This window comes from Heptranchias perlo, chromosome 20 (assembly GCF_035084215.1).
Source record: "Heptranchias perlo isolate sHepPer1 chromosome 20, sHepPer1.hap1, whole genome shotgun sequence".
NCBI lineage: Eukaryota > Metazoa > Chordata > Chondrichthyes > Hexanchiformes > Hexanchidae > Heptranchias > Heptranchias perlo.
In genome coordinates this window covers 12561715-12575780 of record NC_090344.1, presented here as the reverse complement: position 1 = coordinate 12575780, position 14066 = coordinate 12561715, and the positions used below count along the sequence as shown (strand labels likewise).

The 14066-nt window shown below is 44.2% G+C and overlaps 2 non-coding genes across 2 annotated transcripts; both read left to right on the top strand.

Moving 5' to 3' along the window:
• The first annotated feature begins 7681 nt into the window (after positions 1-7681).
• Positions 7682-7754, top strand: trnav-cac (transfer RNA valine (anticodon CAC)). Its single transcript has one exon. It is a non-coding gene; the product is annotated as a tRNA-Val (tRNA).
• A 6238-nt stretch (positions 7755-13992) lies between these two features.
• On the top strand, positions 13993-14066 carry trnat-agu (transfer RNA threonine (anticodon AGU)). Its single transcript has one exon. It is a non-coding gene; the product is annotated as a tRNA-Thr (tRNA).

Below are 14066 nucleotides of genomic sequence, written 5' to 3'. Positions count from 1 at the left end.
CACGAACATTGCAGCACGACGTGGAGGCACCGCGCTGATGACCTTCAGGTGTATCCGGGCCGTTCAGACACTTCGTGTGACACAAGAGCTTTCCAATCCCCGCCAGCTCCTGGACGCCGAGACGTTCGTTGAAAGCAGCATTCACCGACAGGACCGCTATTCCGCTCCCTTTGCCGGTCTGCAGGAAATCCGATGCTGAAAATACAAAGTAGGACGGACAGTATCTGGAAAACAGTTAAAATTTCAGTGTTCAGACATTGGTGAGAACCATAAACAGGACTTTGGATACATTTAAATTGGGTGTGGAGGAGGAGTACGCTGTTTTTTTATAAACTGTGGGAGTGTATATATGAGTGCGATGTTTATATATGAACTGTGGGTGTGTATATATTAGTGCGATGTGTATATATGAATTATGAGTGTGTATATATGAGTGCGATGTTTATAAATGAACTATGAGTGTGTATAAATGAGTGCGATGTTTATGTATGAACTGTGGGTGTGTATATATGAGTGCGATGTGTATAGATGAACTATGAGTTTGTATATATGAGTGCGATGTTTATGTATGAACTATGGGTGTGTTTTTATGAGTGCGATGTTTATATATGAAGTGCGGAATGACCGGGAGGGGCAATTCCCCCTGGGTTTATATGTTCTTCCAACATAAGGACACAAAGATCAATTAACAGTGGGGTGGAAATAGCTCAGTTGGGAGGGCGTTTGACTAAAGATCTCGGGTTTCGGCAGTTTGAGTTATTTAGTTTCTGCTTCTTTGAATCCTAGAATGGTTACAGCACGGAAGGAGGCCATTCGGCCAATCGAGTTCATGCCGGAACTTTGCTAGAGCAATCCAGCTCGTCACACTCCCCCGCAGTTTACCCGTAGCCCTGCATTTTTTCCCTTCAAGTACTTATCCAGTTCTCTTTTGAAAGCCACAATTGAATCTGCCTCCAGCACTCACTCAGGCAGTGAATTCCAGATCTTAACCACTCGCTGTTTAAAAGCGTTTTTCCTCATGTCGACTTTCATTCTTTTGCGATCACCATAAATCTTTGTCCTCTGGTTCTTGACCCTTCCGCCTATGGGAGCAGTTTCTCTCTCTCTACTCTGTCTGGACCCTTCATGATTTTAAATTCATCGATGAAATCTCCTCTCAACATTCTCTGCTCCATGGACAACAACCCCAGCTTCTCCAGTCTATCCACGTTACTGAAGTCCTTCATCCCTGGAACAATTCTAATAAATCTTTTCTGCAGCCTCTCTAAGGCCTTCACACCCGTCGCAAAGTGCGGTGCCCAGAACTGGACACAATACTGCAGTTGTGGCCGAACCAGTGTTTTACAAAAGCTCATCGTAACTTCCTTGTTTTTGTTCTCTTTGCCTCAATTTGTAAAGCACAGGATCCCATATGCTTTTTAAAACCGTTTTCTCTATCTGCCCTGCCACCTTTAAAGATTTGTTCACACAAACCCCCAGATTTCTCGGTTCCTGCAGCTCCTTTAGAATTAAACGCTTTAGTTTAATTCGCCTCTCCTCGTTTTTCCAACTAAAATATATCGCTTCGCTTTTCTCCGCGTTAGATTTGATGTGCCATATGTTCGCCCATTCCACCAGCCTGTCTTTGTACTATCACTATCCTCTTCACTGTTCATTACACTTCCAAGCTTTGTGTCATCTGCAAATTTTGAAATTGTGCCCTGTACACCAAAGTCCAATTCATTAATATATATCTAGAAAAGCAGTGGTCCTAGTACCGACCCGTGGGGAACACGACTGTACACCTCCCTCCAGTCTGATAAACAACCGTTCACCACTGCTCTCTGTTTCCTGTCACTTAGCCAATTTCGTACTGCCACTGCCTCTTTTATTCCATGGGCTTCAACTTTGATGACAAGCCTATTATGCAACACTTCATCAAACGCCTTTTGGTCGTCCATATATACCATGTCAACCACATTGCTCTCATCGAATCTCTCTTACCTCAACAAAAAACTCAATCAAGTTAGTTAAAAACGATTTGCCTTCAACAAATCCGTGCTGCTTTCCTTAATTAATCCACACTTGTCCAAGTGACGATTAACTTTGTCTCGGATTATCGTTTCTAAAAGTTCCCCCTTCACCGAGGTTAAACTGACTGGCCTATAGTTCCTGGGATGATCCACACACGCCTTTTTGAACAAGGGTATAATATTTGCAATTCTCCAGTCCTCTGGCACCACCCCCGTATCTAAGGATGATTGGAAGATTATGGCCAGGACCTCCACAATTTTCACCCCTAATTCCCTCAGAAAACTAGGATTCATACCATCCGGACCAGGTGACTGATCTACTTTAAACACAGCTTGAATTCCTAATAGCTCCTCTTTATTAATGTATATCCCATCTCGTATTTCAACTACTTCTTTTACTGTAACTTTGCAGCATATTCTTCCTTGGTAAAGACAAATGCAACGTACTCATTTATTACCACAGCCATGCCCTTTGCCTCCATGTGTAGCTCTCCTTTTTGGTCCCTAATCGGTCCCACCCCTCCTCTTCCTACCCGTTTACTGTTCATGTGCCAAAAGAAGACTTTTGGATTCCCTTTTATGTTAACCACCAGTCCATACTCATACTCTCTCCATGCCCCTTTTTTTCCATTTTCACTTCCCCTCTGAACTCTCTATATTCAGCCCGGTTCTCACTTGTATTATCAACCTGACATCTGTCCTACGCCTCTTTTTTCTGTTTCACCTTAATCTCTGTCTCTTTCGTCATCCAGGGAGCTCTGGCTTTATTTGCCCTACTTTTCCCCCTGGTGGGAATGTACCTCGACTGTACCTGAACCATCACTTCTTTCAAGGCCGCCCATTGTTCAGTTACAGTTTTCCATGTCAATCTTTGATTCTAATTTACCCTGGCCAGATGCGTTCTCAACCCATTGAAATTGGCCTTCCAGCAGGATTAAGCGAGAACCAGAGAGAGTGAAACTGCCTCACTGAGAAAATCGGGGTCAGTAAACTCGAGATTCTGGAGTCAGGATGAGCCAGCGGTTGAGGGCGCTGTATTCAGATCGCAGTTTCGCCTGGTGGTGTGGTTTTGAATCCTCAATCTTCACATTCAGTCCTTTGCTTGTACGAATTTTTTTCTTGTGCCTGAGGATGGAGGTGATTTTTCTGCCCAGTTGATTTGCTGCTTCCAGAAAACAAACCCGACATCCGTCCACGGCAGGTTTGTTTTTATTTGTTCTGAGAATGTGTCGTGCTTGGGGTCAGCAGAACACGGCCCGTGGAATCAATCCATTGTGTCTTTGACCAGTTGTTCCAATATCTTTGCCACGAGCCTCATCTGGCTAAATGGGAATCCAGATATGGCTAATTGCAATTGCGATTATTAAATCAAAATGAGTCATGGACACAGTCTTTAGACCTGTGATCTCAATACTCATATTCGCATGTGGACTTCAAACTTTTTGTGAGTTGTTGATAAAATGGTGAAAAGCAGAGTGTGCGAATGTTTTTGATCGTTGTGAGTGCTTTACTTCCTAGGTTACTGAATGGTGGGAGATGTTTGTAAGGAAATATACACATGTGAAGTACACCTCACTGTATATTGTGTGTGTGCAAGATGTTTTCGTTCATGTGACTTAAACAATGCCACCATGGCCACACCTGCGGCTAGTCAGCAATTTCTCTTGGACAACACTGACATAGAGGATGGCCGAGTGCACTGAGCATGGACATTGATTCTTCAGGACTGTCAGGGTGGGATTCGATTTTCGTCTCTAACAAACTTTCCATAGCAACGGAAAGATTGGCGGCGGCCGCTGCATAAACATCACAGTCAAACAAACGCACACTCTTTGTATATACTCACTTGAGGTTGTACAAGAGTGGGGGGCACTAGTTAATGTACTTTAACTGAGGCGGCACCAGTTGGGGTTGTATGATAGAGTGGAGCAGACGTTGCCCTTCTGTCTTACTGAGGCGGGGAATTTAACAAAGGCTGCACCAGATAACTTGCATCACAAGCACGGAACATTTTTAACCAAGTCCTAAAATTCCGTCTGTAAAATGAGAACGGGTGACAATTCAACACAGGGAAAACAAAACAAACTCATTAAAGTTTATACTGTCACTTGGTAACCAAGGTGGAAAGCCAACAAAGTGGAACATTGTGCAGGGATGTCCTGCTCACAAAAGGCTGGACAAAGCCAATCCGGCAAATTACCACCCTATCAGTCTGCACTCTATCATCAGCAAAGTGATGGAAGTTTTCGTCGACAGTGCTATCAAACGGCACTTACTCACCAATAACCTGCTCATCGATGCTCCGTTTGGGTTTCGCCAGGACCACTCGGCTCCAGACATCATAACAGCCTGGGTCCAAACCTGGACAAAGAGCTAAATTCCGGAGGTGAGGTGAGGGTTACCGCCCTTGACATCAAGGCATCCTTTGACCGATGTGTCTTCAAGGAGCCCTAGGAAATTTGAAGTCAACGGGAATCAGGGGGAAAACTCTCCAGTGGCTGTAATCGTACCTGGCACCAAGGAAGAATGTAGTCGTCGTTGGAGGCAAATCGTCTCCGCCCCAGGACACCACTGCAGGAGTTCCTCGAGGCAGTGTCCGACGCCCAACCATCTTCAGCTGCTTTATAAATAGCCTTCCCTCCATCATAAGGTCAGAAATGGGGATGTTCGCTGATGATTGCACAGTGTTCAGTTCCATTCGCAATCCCTCAAATAATGAAGCAGTCCCTGCCCGCGTGCAGCAAAACCTGGACAACATTCAGCCTTGGGCTGATGAGTGACAAGTAACATTCAAGTGCCAGGCAATGACCAACTCTAACAAGAGAGAGTCTAACAACTCCCCTTGACATTCAACGGCATTACCATCGCCGAATTCCCCACCATCAACAGCCTGGGAGAGGCCACCATTGACCAGAAACGAACTGGACCAGCTGCATAAATACGGAGGCTACAAGAGGAGGTCAGAGGCCGGGTATTGTGCGGCGAGTGACTCATCACCTGACTCCCCAAAGTCTTTCTACTATCGACAATGTACAAGTCAGGAGTGTGATGGAATACCCTTCACTTGCCTGGATGCGTGCATCTCCAGCTTCAATCAAGAAGCTCGACACCATCCAGGACAAAGCAGCCCGCTTGATTGGCACCCCATCCACCACCCTAAACATTCACCCCCTCCACCACCAGCGCACCGTGGCTGCAGTGTGTACCATCTACAGGATGCACTGCAGCAATTCGCCGAGGCTTCATCGACAGCACCACCCAAACCCGCGACCTCTATCACCTAGAAAGTCAAGGGCATATGGCACATAGGAAAAACACCACCTGAATGTTCCCCTCCAAGTCACACACCATCCTGTCTTGGAAATATATCGCCGTACCTTCATCATCGCTGGGTCAAAATCCTGGAACTCCCGACCTAACAGCACTGTGGGAGAACCTTCACCACACGGACGTCAGCGGTTCAAGGAGGTGGCTCACCACCACCTTCTCAAGTACAATTAGGGATGGCCAATAAATGCTGGCCTTGCCAGCGACACTCACATATCATAGAAATCGTAGAAAGTTTACAGCACGGAAGGAGGCCATTCGGCTCCATGCAATCGTAATCCAGCTAGTCCCACTCTCCCGCCCTTTCCCTGTAGCCCTGCATTTTTTTTCCTTTCAAGCACTTATACAGTTGCCTTTGAATCTGCCTTCACCACCCCCTCGGGCAGTGCATTCCAGATCCCAACCATTCGCTGTTTAAAAAAGTTTTTCCTTATGTCACCTTTGGTTCTTTTGCCAATCACCTGAAATCTATGTCCTCTGGTTCTCGACGCTTCTACCATTGGGAACAGTTTCTCTCTATCTATTCTGTCTAGACCCATCATGATTTTGAATACCTCTCTCAAATCTCCCCGCAACCATCTCTGTTCCAACGACAACCAACCCCAGCTTCTCCAGACTGTCTAAGTAACTAAAATCCCTCATCCCTGCAATCATTCCAGTAAATCTCTCCTGCACCCTCTGTAAGGCCTTCACATCTTTCCTGAACTGCGGTGCACAGAACCGGACACAATAGTCCAGTTGTGGCCGAAACAGTGATTCATAAAGGTTCATCATGACTTCCATACTTTTTTACTCGATGCCTCTATTTATGAAGTCCAGGATCCCGTATACCTTTTCAACCGCTTTCGCAACCTGCTCTGAAGCCTTCACCGATTTGTGCACATAAACCACCAGATCTCTCTGGGCCTGCACCATTTTGGAGTTGTTCCCTCTAGTTTATATTGCCTCTCCTGGTTCTTCCTACCGAAATGTATCATTTCGCATTTTTTTTGCGTTATATTTCATCTGCCACGTGTCCGCCCATGCCACCGGCCAATCTATAACTTCTTGAAGTCTGTCACCATCCTTCACACTGTTTACTACCGATCCAAGTTTTGTGTCATCTGCAAATTTTGAAATTGTGCCCTGTACACCCAACTCCAAGTCAGTAATATAAATCAAGAAAAGCAGTGGTCCCAGCGTTGACCCCTGGGGAACACCATTGTACACCTCCCTCCAGTCCAAAAAACAACCAATCACCACTACTCTCTGCTTCCTGTCCCTTAGCTAATTCTGCATCCATGTTTCTACTGCCCCCTTTAATCCATGGACCTCAATCTTACTGATAAGCCTACCGTGCGGCACTTTATCAAACACCTTTTGAAAGTCCATATGCACCGCATCAACTGCGTTGCCTTCATCTCCCCTCTCTGTTAACTCAACAAAAAACTCTATCATGTTAGTTAAACACGATTTGCCTTCAACAAACCCATGCCGGCTTTCCCTAATCAATCCACAGTCGTCCAAGCGTCTGTTAATTCTGTCCCGGATTATCGTTTCTAAAAGTTTCCCCACCATTGAGGTTTAACTGACTGGCATATAGATGCTGGCTTTATCCTTACACCCTTTTTTGAACAAGGATATAACGTTTGCAATTCTCCAGTCCTCGAACACCATCCCCGTATCTGTGGCTGTTTGGAAGATTATGGTCAGTACCTCCTGCTATTTCCACCCTTCCTTCCCTCAGCAGCCGACGATGCATCCCATCCGGACCGGGTGACTTATCTACTTTAAGTACAGCTAGCCTTCCGAGTACCTCTTCTTTATCAATGTTTAGCCCATTCAGTATCTCAACTGTATTTACCTTTACTGAGACTCTGGCAGCATCTTCTTCCTTGGTAAAGACGTATACAATGTATTCATATAATATCTCTGCCATCCTCTCTGCCTCCATGAATAGCTCTCCTTTATGGTCCCTTATCAGAGTACGGCTCCTACTGCCCGTTTAATGTTTACAAGCCAGTTTATGTTGGCCGCCAGTTTATTCTCACACTCTCTCTTTGCCCGTCATTTCCTTTTTCACTTCCCCTCTGAACTTTCCATATTCAGCCTGGTGAATGAATGAATGAAAAACATGCTGGATTTCCGTCAGTCTGAAACAGAAAGTTATTGGTTGATCAATGGCGATTTGAACAACTATTCGTCTTTTTACTGAGTTTAATGAGTTTTGCGAAATTAATACAACAAACTATTTTGTAAAACTTAATCCCCTGAAGGGAACCCGGCCCCGTCTCCCAGCACTGAGAACATTTGAAGACCGCAACTATCTTCCGAGCATTTCGTATAACCGTTTGCACAGCAGAGTTTCCGTAGTGTAGTGGCTATCACGTTCGCCTCACACGCGAAAGGTCCCCGGTTCGAAACCGGGCGGAAACATTTTCAAAACGCCATCCACTCAAAATCAATAAATATGAAAACACGCAAGATTTCACTCTGTCGTGAAATATGAATAAAATACAGAACCGGTATATTTCCCTTTCTCTGTCCAGTTCTGCACACACTCAAACATTACACAGATACCGAAAATATCTCTCCCTCACTTCAGTTTCCTGCCCTGCCTGTGCAGAAATCTCCTCTCAAAGCTACTCATTGCGACTGGTTTTAGTTGATTTGTGAGAGATTTTTAAAGGACCCTGAAGAGCTGCCTCGGTTAATAACTATAGTTCTAAACAGCATGGCAGCCGCGGCAACAAACACATCCGTTTTTCGAAGTTCGATGTTCCCCAGCTCCCGGATTGAGTGAGACCACGACAGCAACGACATTCAGGCCGCCTGTCCGGCCCCGCTCCCTCCAATCGCAGGTTGCTGGCGGAAGGCCGCAAATACCGCCTCAGACAGCGCAATACTGCCGATCCCTGGGAAACAATATACCACCGAAGCTTTGACAACACATCGCAGGCATCATTTGTCCCGCAAACATAGATACTTGCCAGCTGTTTCAAAGTTTATTGCCTGAACAAGGATTTGATTTCTGCACACTCAAATCATGAGCCGCTGATAGAAATCTCAGAGTCCACCGACTGAGCGACCCAGGCTCAATATACGAAAAAGATCCATTGTACAAATTTATGGTAGGACTCTGAATTATCCTTCGTGAACGTCGAAATGAGTTGAAGATCCCTTCTATAAAATTCTCAGTAACGTGTTGAGGAGAATCCTTGTTTCTGTTGAACATGATGTAAGAAACATGGACAGTGAACTCGTGAGTTTACAATTCTTCTTGTTTGTGCCAAATGTCTTCTCATTCGTTAGCACCAATTAAAATAACCCTTTATCCAGTGGCTCAAAAGCTAAACTTGTCCCACACGGGAGCTGGAAAAGGCCTCTCGACCTTTCATGTATTAACATCTGTAAGCTGAATAATTTCATCCGTTACACAGTGACACCAGGCAGCAGATTTCCCTTCCAAATTTTCCCCATACGAAACTTCCACCCGATGAATATCCGCTTAACGAAAAGAAGAATTGTGTGTTTGGTTCTTCAGATTTAAAGATTTCGTACCGGCGCCTTTGCCATATCAGCTGACGCTAATCGCCCCCTCTCCCCCTGTAAACAAGTAAACTCGCACCGACTGTTGTAAGACGGTAGGCCAGAGGAACCCAAGTGCCCACATGGGAACACGAAGAAGCAGATGCGTGACGGAACATACCAGTTGTACCTTGAACTCCGGTCAAAATGTTCGGAGTAAAATGTTCGACTGTTCTCGGTGAGGCTGAAACTCACAACCTGGGCATTTCTGAAGATGATAAAAGTGCCGCACGCTGACCGCTTGCGCTACAAGAGCTTCGAGATCTTTCTCCGATTTCTCCAAAAAGCCTCCAATCAAGATGCACTTCGATAAATATCCGCAGTGGCCTTTAAAAGCCATGGAATCTGAAACAAAACCCCAGAAGATAAGAACTTTTAATTATATTATTATTAACTTAGGGACAACTTTTGATGGTACTTTAAGGAGGATTTGGGGAAAGTGTGAGACGAAACTGGGAAACTCTCCCTCGGATGTCGTTGATTGAAGAGATGGGCGTTATTTCATTTGAAAACCGAGGCTCGGAACTTTCTGATGGAGAAGTGTAACAGAAGATTGTGGTTCGTGACAGTTGCCGGTGAGATCAAGAGGAGACGGAGAAAAGTCAAAGTCACAGCTGTGACAGCTCAAGTGCTCCGCTTATCTGTAATATTTAAAAAGTAATGTACACTACGGGGCAAACCGATTTGGTATCGGTTATCAAAAATATTAAAAGACACGGGGTCAAACGCGGATTTGTGAAGAGGGAATGGTTTTAACCCCCAAAGCGAAATCATTCCACATGAATCTGAAGTGTCTTGGGGAAAACGGCAGTGCGAACCGTTACGTTCGTGTCATGACTTGAAAGACGCACCAATTACCGACAGTATCTTTGAACGAGTTGTGTCAGCAAAACCGTGATTGAAGCCGCTTTGCGTTTGTCAAACGTGTAGGGGACGATATTGGGATTGATAAAGGTCGATTTCAATTATTTGAAATATCACTATACGTCATGACCCGAAAATCGACTGTAAAATCGAGTTTTTCCTATCAGTCCTGAATTGAAGGGAAAGGCGCACCAATCAGATCAGGGAAACGAAGAGCAGAATAGGTGAATGAAACTTGCACGATTGAAAATCTCTGTTTGTCGGAAGATTCAGTCCCCAGTGGTGGAGAGGATTGGTATTTCGAGCAGTTATTCACCAGCCTCAATTTCAGTAATTTCCCGTTCCTGACAATGAGATGAGTCGAAATGAGCAGGTCCAACGAGCCAGTCTGTAACACAGGCCAATGTCTCAGTGCAGCTCATGACCCAGTCACTGGGCTCCATTATAGCCGCTCCTTCAGCAACACACAAAGAGAAATTGTAAATCTGAAACAGAAAGAGATAATGTATAAAACTTTATATCTACCACCAGGTTTTCCCTTTTTTCGGCTTTTAAAACAATCTGTTTCACAGTTTGTCAAACCCGAAACAGCCTCTGGGATTTGCCGATTGTAATTTCAATGGAAATTGCGACCGTCACTAATTATCGGAACAAATAAAGCCGCTGAGGTTTCGGGGTTGTTATTGGTTTATTTATATCAGTGAGTGACCGATTTTAAACTAGGTGAGGGTCTAAACCGAAGGTAAAAGCCTGGGATAGACAAGAGATTCTTCAATGTATCAAGTTAAATTACACTGATTCCACCAACACTGCACATCACATCCCTTAAACATTGTTACCTGTTACTATATAAAACTGGTGAGGGTGGAAATGGGAAATAACCGAAAAAAACCTTAATTGTATCAAACTTATTATTATTATTATACAAACAATGTACAGTCTATCCCTTAAAAAAGACTCAATGTAAAACCAGTCGCCAGTCCCAGACCCGCTGTGACCGTGATGTGATTTGCATCCGATTCTGACTGACTTAGTATCAGACGCGCTCCCGTCCACATTAAACGGATGGGGCCGGATCCATAAGAGAAAAATGAGGACCGACCTCCGCATAACCTGTCCTCATAATTTAACCATTTTAGCCCCGGTATCATTCTGGTGAATCTGCGCTGCACCCTCTGCAAGGCCAATATTTCATTCCTGAGAGGTGGTGCCCAGAACTGAATGCAATACTTTAAATGGGGTCTCAGCAGGGATTTCTATCTGTAACATACTTCCCACCTTTGAATCCCGGTTTCCCTGAAATAAAGGCCAACATGCCATGAGACATGTAAATTCATTTTTCTAACATTCCACTGGCTTTTAGCGATTTCTGTACTTGGACCCCAAAATCTCTCTGCTCATCCACAGTTCCTAGATTCTCACCATTTAGAAAATACTCTGATCTATCTTACTTCAGTCCAAAGTAGATGAGCTCACACTTGCCCATTTTGAAAGTTTGAACAGACTGGGGCTCTTCTGTATAGAAAAGAGAAGGCTGAGGGGTGACCTGATATCGGACTTTAAGATTATGCAAGGTTTTGATAGGTTAGATGTAGATAAGGTGTTTGCACTTGTGAATGCGGGGACTCCAAATCATTGGGGCCATGATTATAAGGTAGTCACTATTTAATTCAATGTGGCATTCAAGAGGAACACATTCACCCAGAGAGTGGTTAGAATGTTCAATTCGCTCCCACAAGGAGTAGTTTAGGCGAATAGCATGGATTCGTTGACGGCGAAGCTAGATAAACACATGGAGGAGAAAGGAATATAAGGGTCTGCACATACGGTTAGATGAGGAGGGGTTGGCGGAGGCTTGTCTGCAGCATAAACACCGGCATAATCCAGTTGGGCCGAATTGCCTGTTTCCGTGATGTACATTCTTTGTAATTCTATGTAACTCCATCTGCCACAATTTTGCCAACTCACTTAATCTTTCAGTTTCCCTATGCTCCCATTTACAATATTCACTGTGACACCTAACTTGGTGTCAGCGACAATGGTGGATATAAGAACATAAGAACATAAGAAATAGGAGCAGGAGTAGGCCAATCGGCCCCTCCAGCCTGCTCCGCCATTCAATAAGATCATGGCTGATCTGATCCTAACCTCACATCTAAATTCATGTCCAATTTCCTGCCCGCTCACCGTAACCCCTAATTCCCTTTACTTCTAGGAAACTGTCTATTTCTGCTTTAAATTTATTTAATGATGCAGCTTCCACAGCTTCCTGGGGCAGCAAATTCCACAGACCTACTACCCTCTGAGTGAAGAAGTTTCTCCTCCTCTCAGTTTTGAAAGAGCAGCCCCTTATTCTAAGATTATGCCACCTAGTTCTAGTTTCACCCATCCTTGGGAACATCCTTACTGCATCCACCCGATCAAGCCCCTTCACAATCTTATATGTTTCAATAAGATCGCCTCTTATTCTTCTGAACTCCAATGAGTAGAGTCCCAATCTACTCAACCTCTCCTTATATGTCCACCCCCTCATCCCCGGGATTAACCGAGTGAACCTTATTTGTACCGCCTCGAGAGCAAGTATGTCTTTTCTTAAGTATGGAGACCAAAACTGTATGCAGTATTCCAGGTGCGGTCTCACCAATACCTTATATAACTGCAGCAATACCTACCTGTTTTTATATTCAATCCCCCTAGCAATTAAAGCCAACATTCCGTTGGCCTTCTTGATCACCTGCTGCACCTTCATACTAACTTTTTGACTTTCTTGCACGAGGACTCCCAGATCTCTTTGTACTGCAGTACTTTCCAGTTTCTCGCCATTAAGATAATAACTTGCTTTCTGATTTTTTTCTGCCAAAGTGCATAACCTCACATTTTCCAATATTGCATTGCATCTGCAAATCTCCGCCCACTCACCCAGCCTGTCGATATCCCCTTGTAGGTTTTTTATGTCCTCCTCACTCTCTACTTTCCCTCCCATCTTTGTATCATCTGCAAACTTTGATACGTTACACTCGGTCCCCTCCTCCAAATCGCCAGAATATGCGGCAGTCTATTCCGTCGTCTACGTCATTTATACACCGGGTCTCTTCCTCCCACCTTCTAACCAACTCCCAACCCGTTTCGATAGGTTGCTTTAAATTCTACGCGCTCCCATTTATGTTAACAGTATCTTCTGTGGTACCTTATCGAATCCTTCTGGAATTCAATATTATATAACATCCATAGACACTCCATTATCTACCACGTTAGATATATCTTCAAAAAGTTCAACTAGCTTTGTTGGACTTGACTTACCCTTTATAAATCCATGCTGGTTCTCTCTGATTACTTCACATTTATCCAAGTGCTCAGGCATTCCTTCCTTAACAACGAATACTGGTAACGTCCCCACCACGGACGTCAGACTAATGGGTCTATAATTTCCAACTTCATCTCTGCTACCCATCCTAAATAATGGAGTGACATTGACAATGTTTCAATCAAAGGAACAATTCCTGAATCAAGATATTTTGAACGATCATGACGAAATCATGTACAATTTCCTCGCCTATTCCTCTTAGTCCCCTCGGGTGGTAACGATCGGGTCCTGGAGATTTGTCTATCTTTAATCTAATTATTTTCTCCATTGCCATTATTTTACTTGTACTGAATCCCCATGATTTATTTACAGTTGTCCTCGTGTCTCTGGTATGTTATCCTCATCCTTTTCTGTGAAGTAAATATTTAGCAATTCTGCTATTTCCTGATATTCAATTACAATATCACCTCCATCTGTCTTTGAAGGGCCCACATTACTCTTAGTCACCCTTCTTTCTCTTCATGTACTGGTAAAAATCTTGATTGTTGTCCTCATTTTCCCTCACAGGTTTTTCTCCTTTTCCCTAATTGTTCCTCTTCCGGTTTTTAGTTTCAGCACCGCAAGAAATAATACTTTGCAATAAAGTTCGGCTCAATAGTTCTTTACTGTCAGAGAGAGAATTGTCTGATCCCCTAATTTATTTAATGTAACAAACACAAGCACACATAATCATCGGTGTATCAATGCACTGATGGATACACAAAGATAAACACAGCGAAAAAATGCAGGAAGTATCGGGATGCACAGGTGAACGGACAAGCGAAATCGACAAAATCAAACGGTCTGAACCCCGAACAGACAATAACGTGTCGCTGATAGATGTTATTGAGAGGAGGTGTGAACAAGTTGTCACCAATTGGCGCTGTGGCTTAGCTGGTTAAAGCATCTGTCTAGTAAACAGGGGATCCTGGGTTCAACTCCCAGCAGTGCCT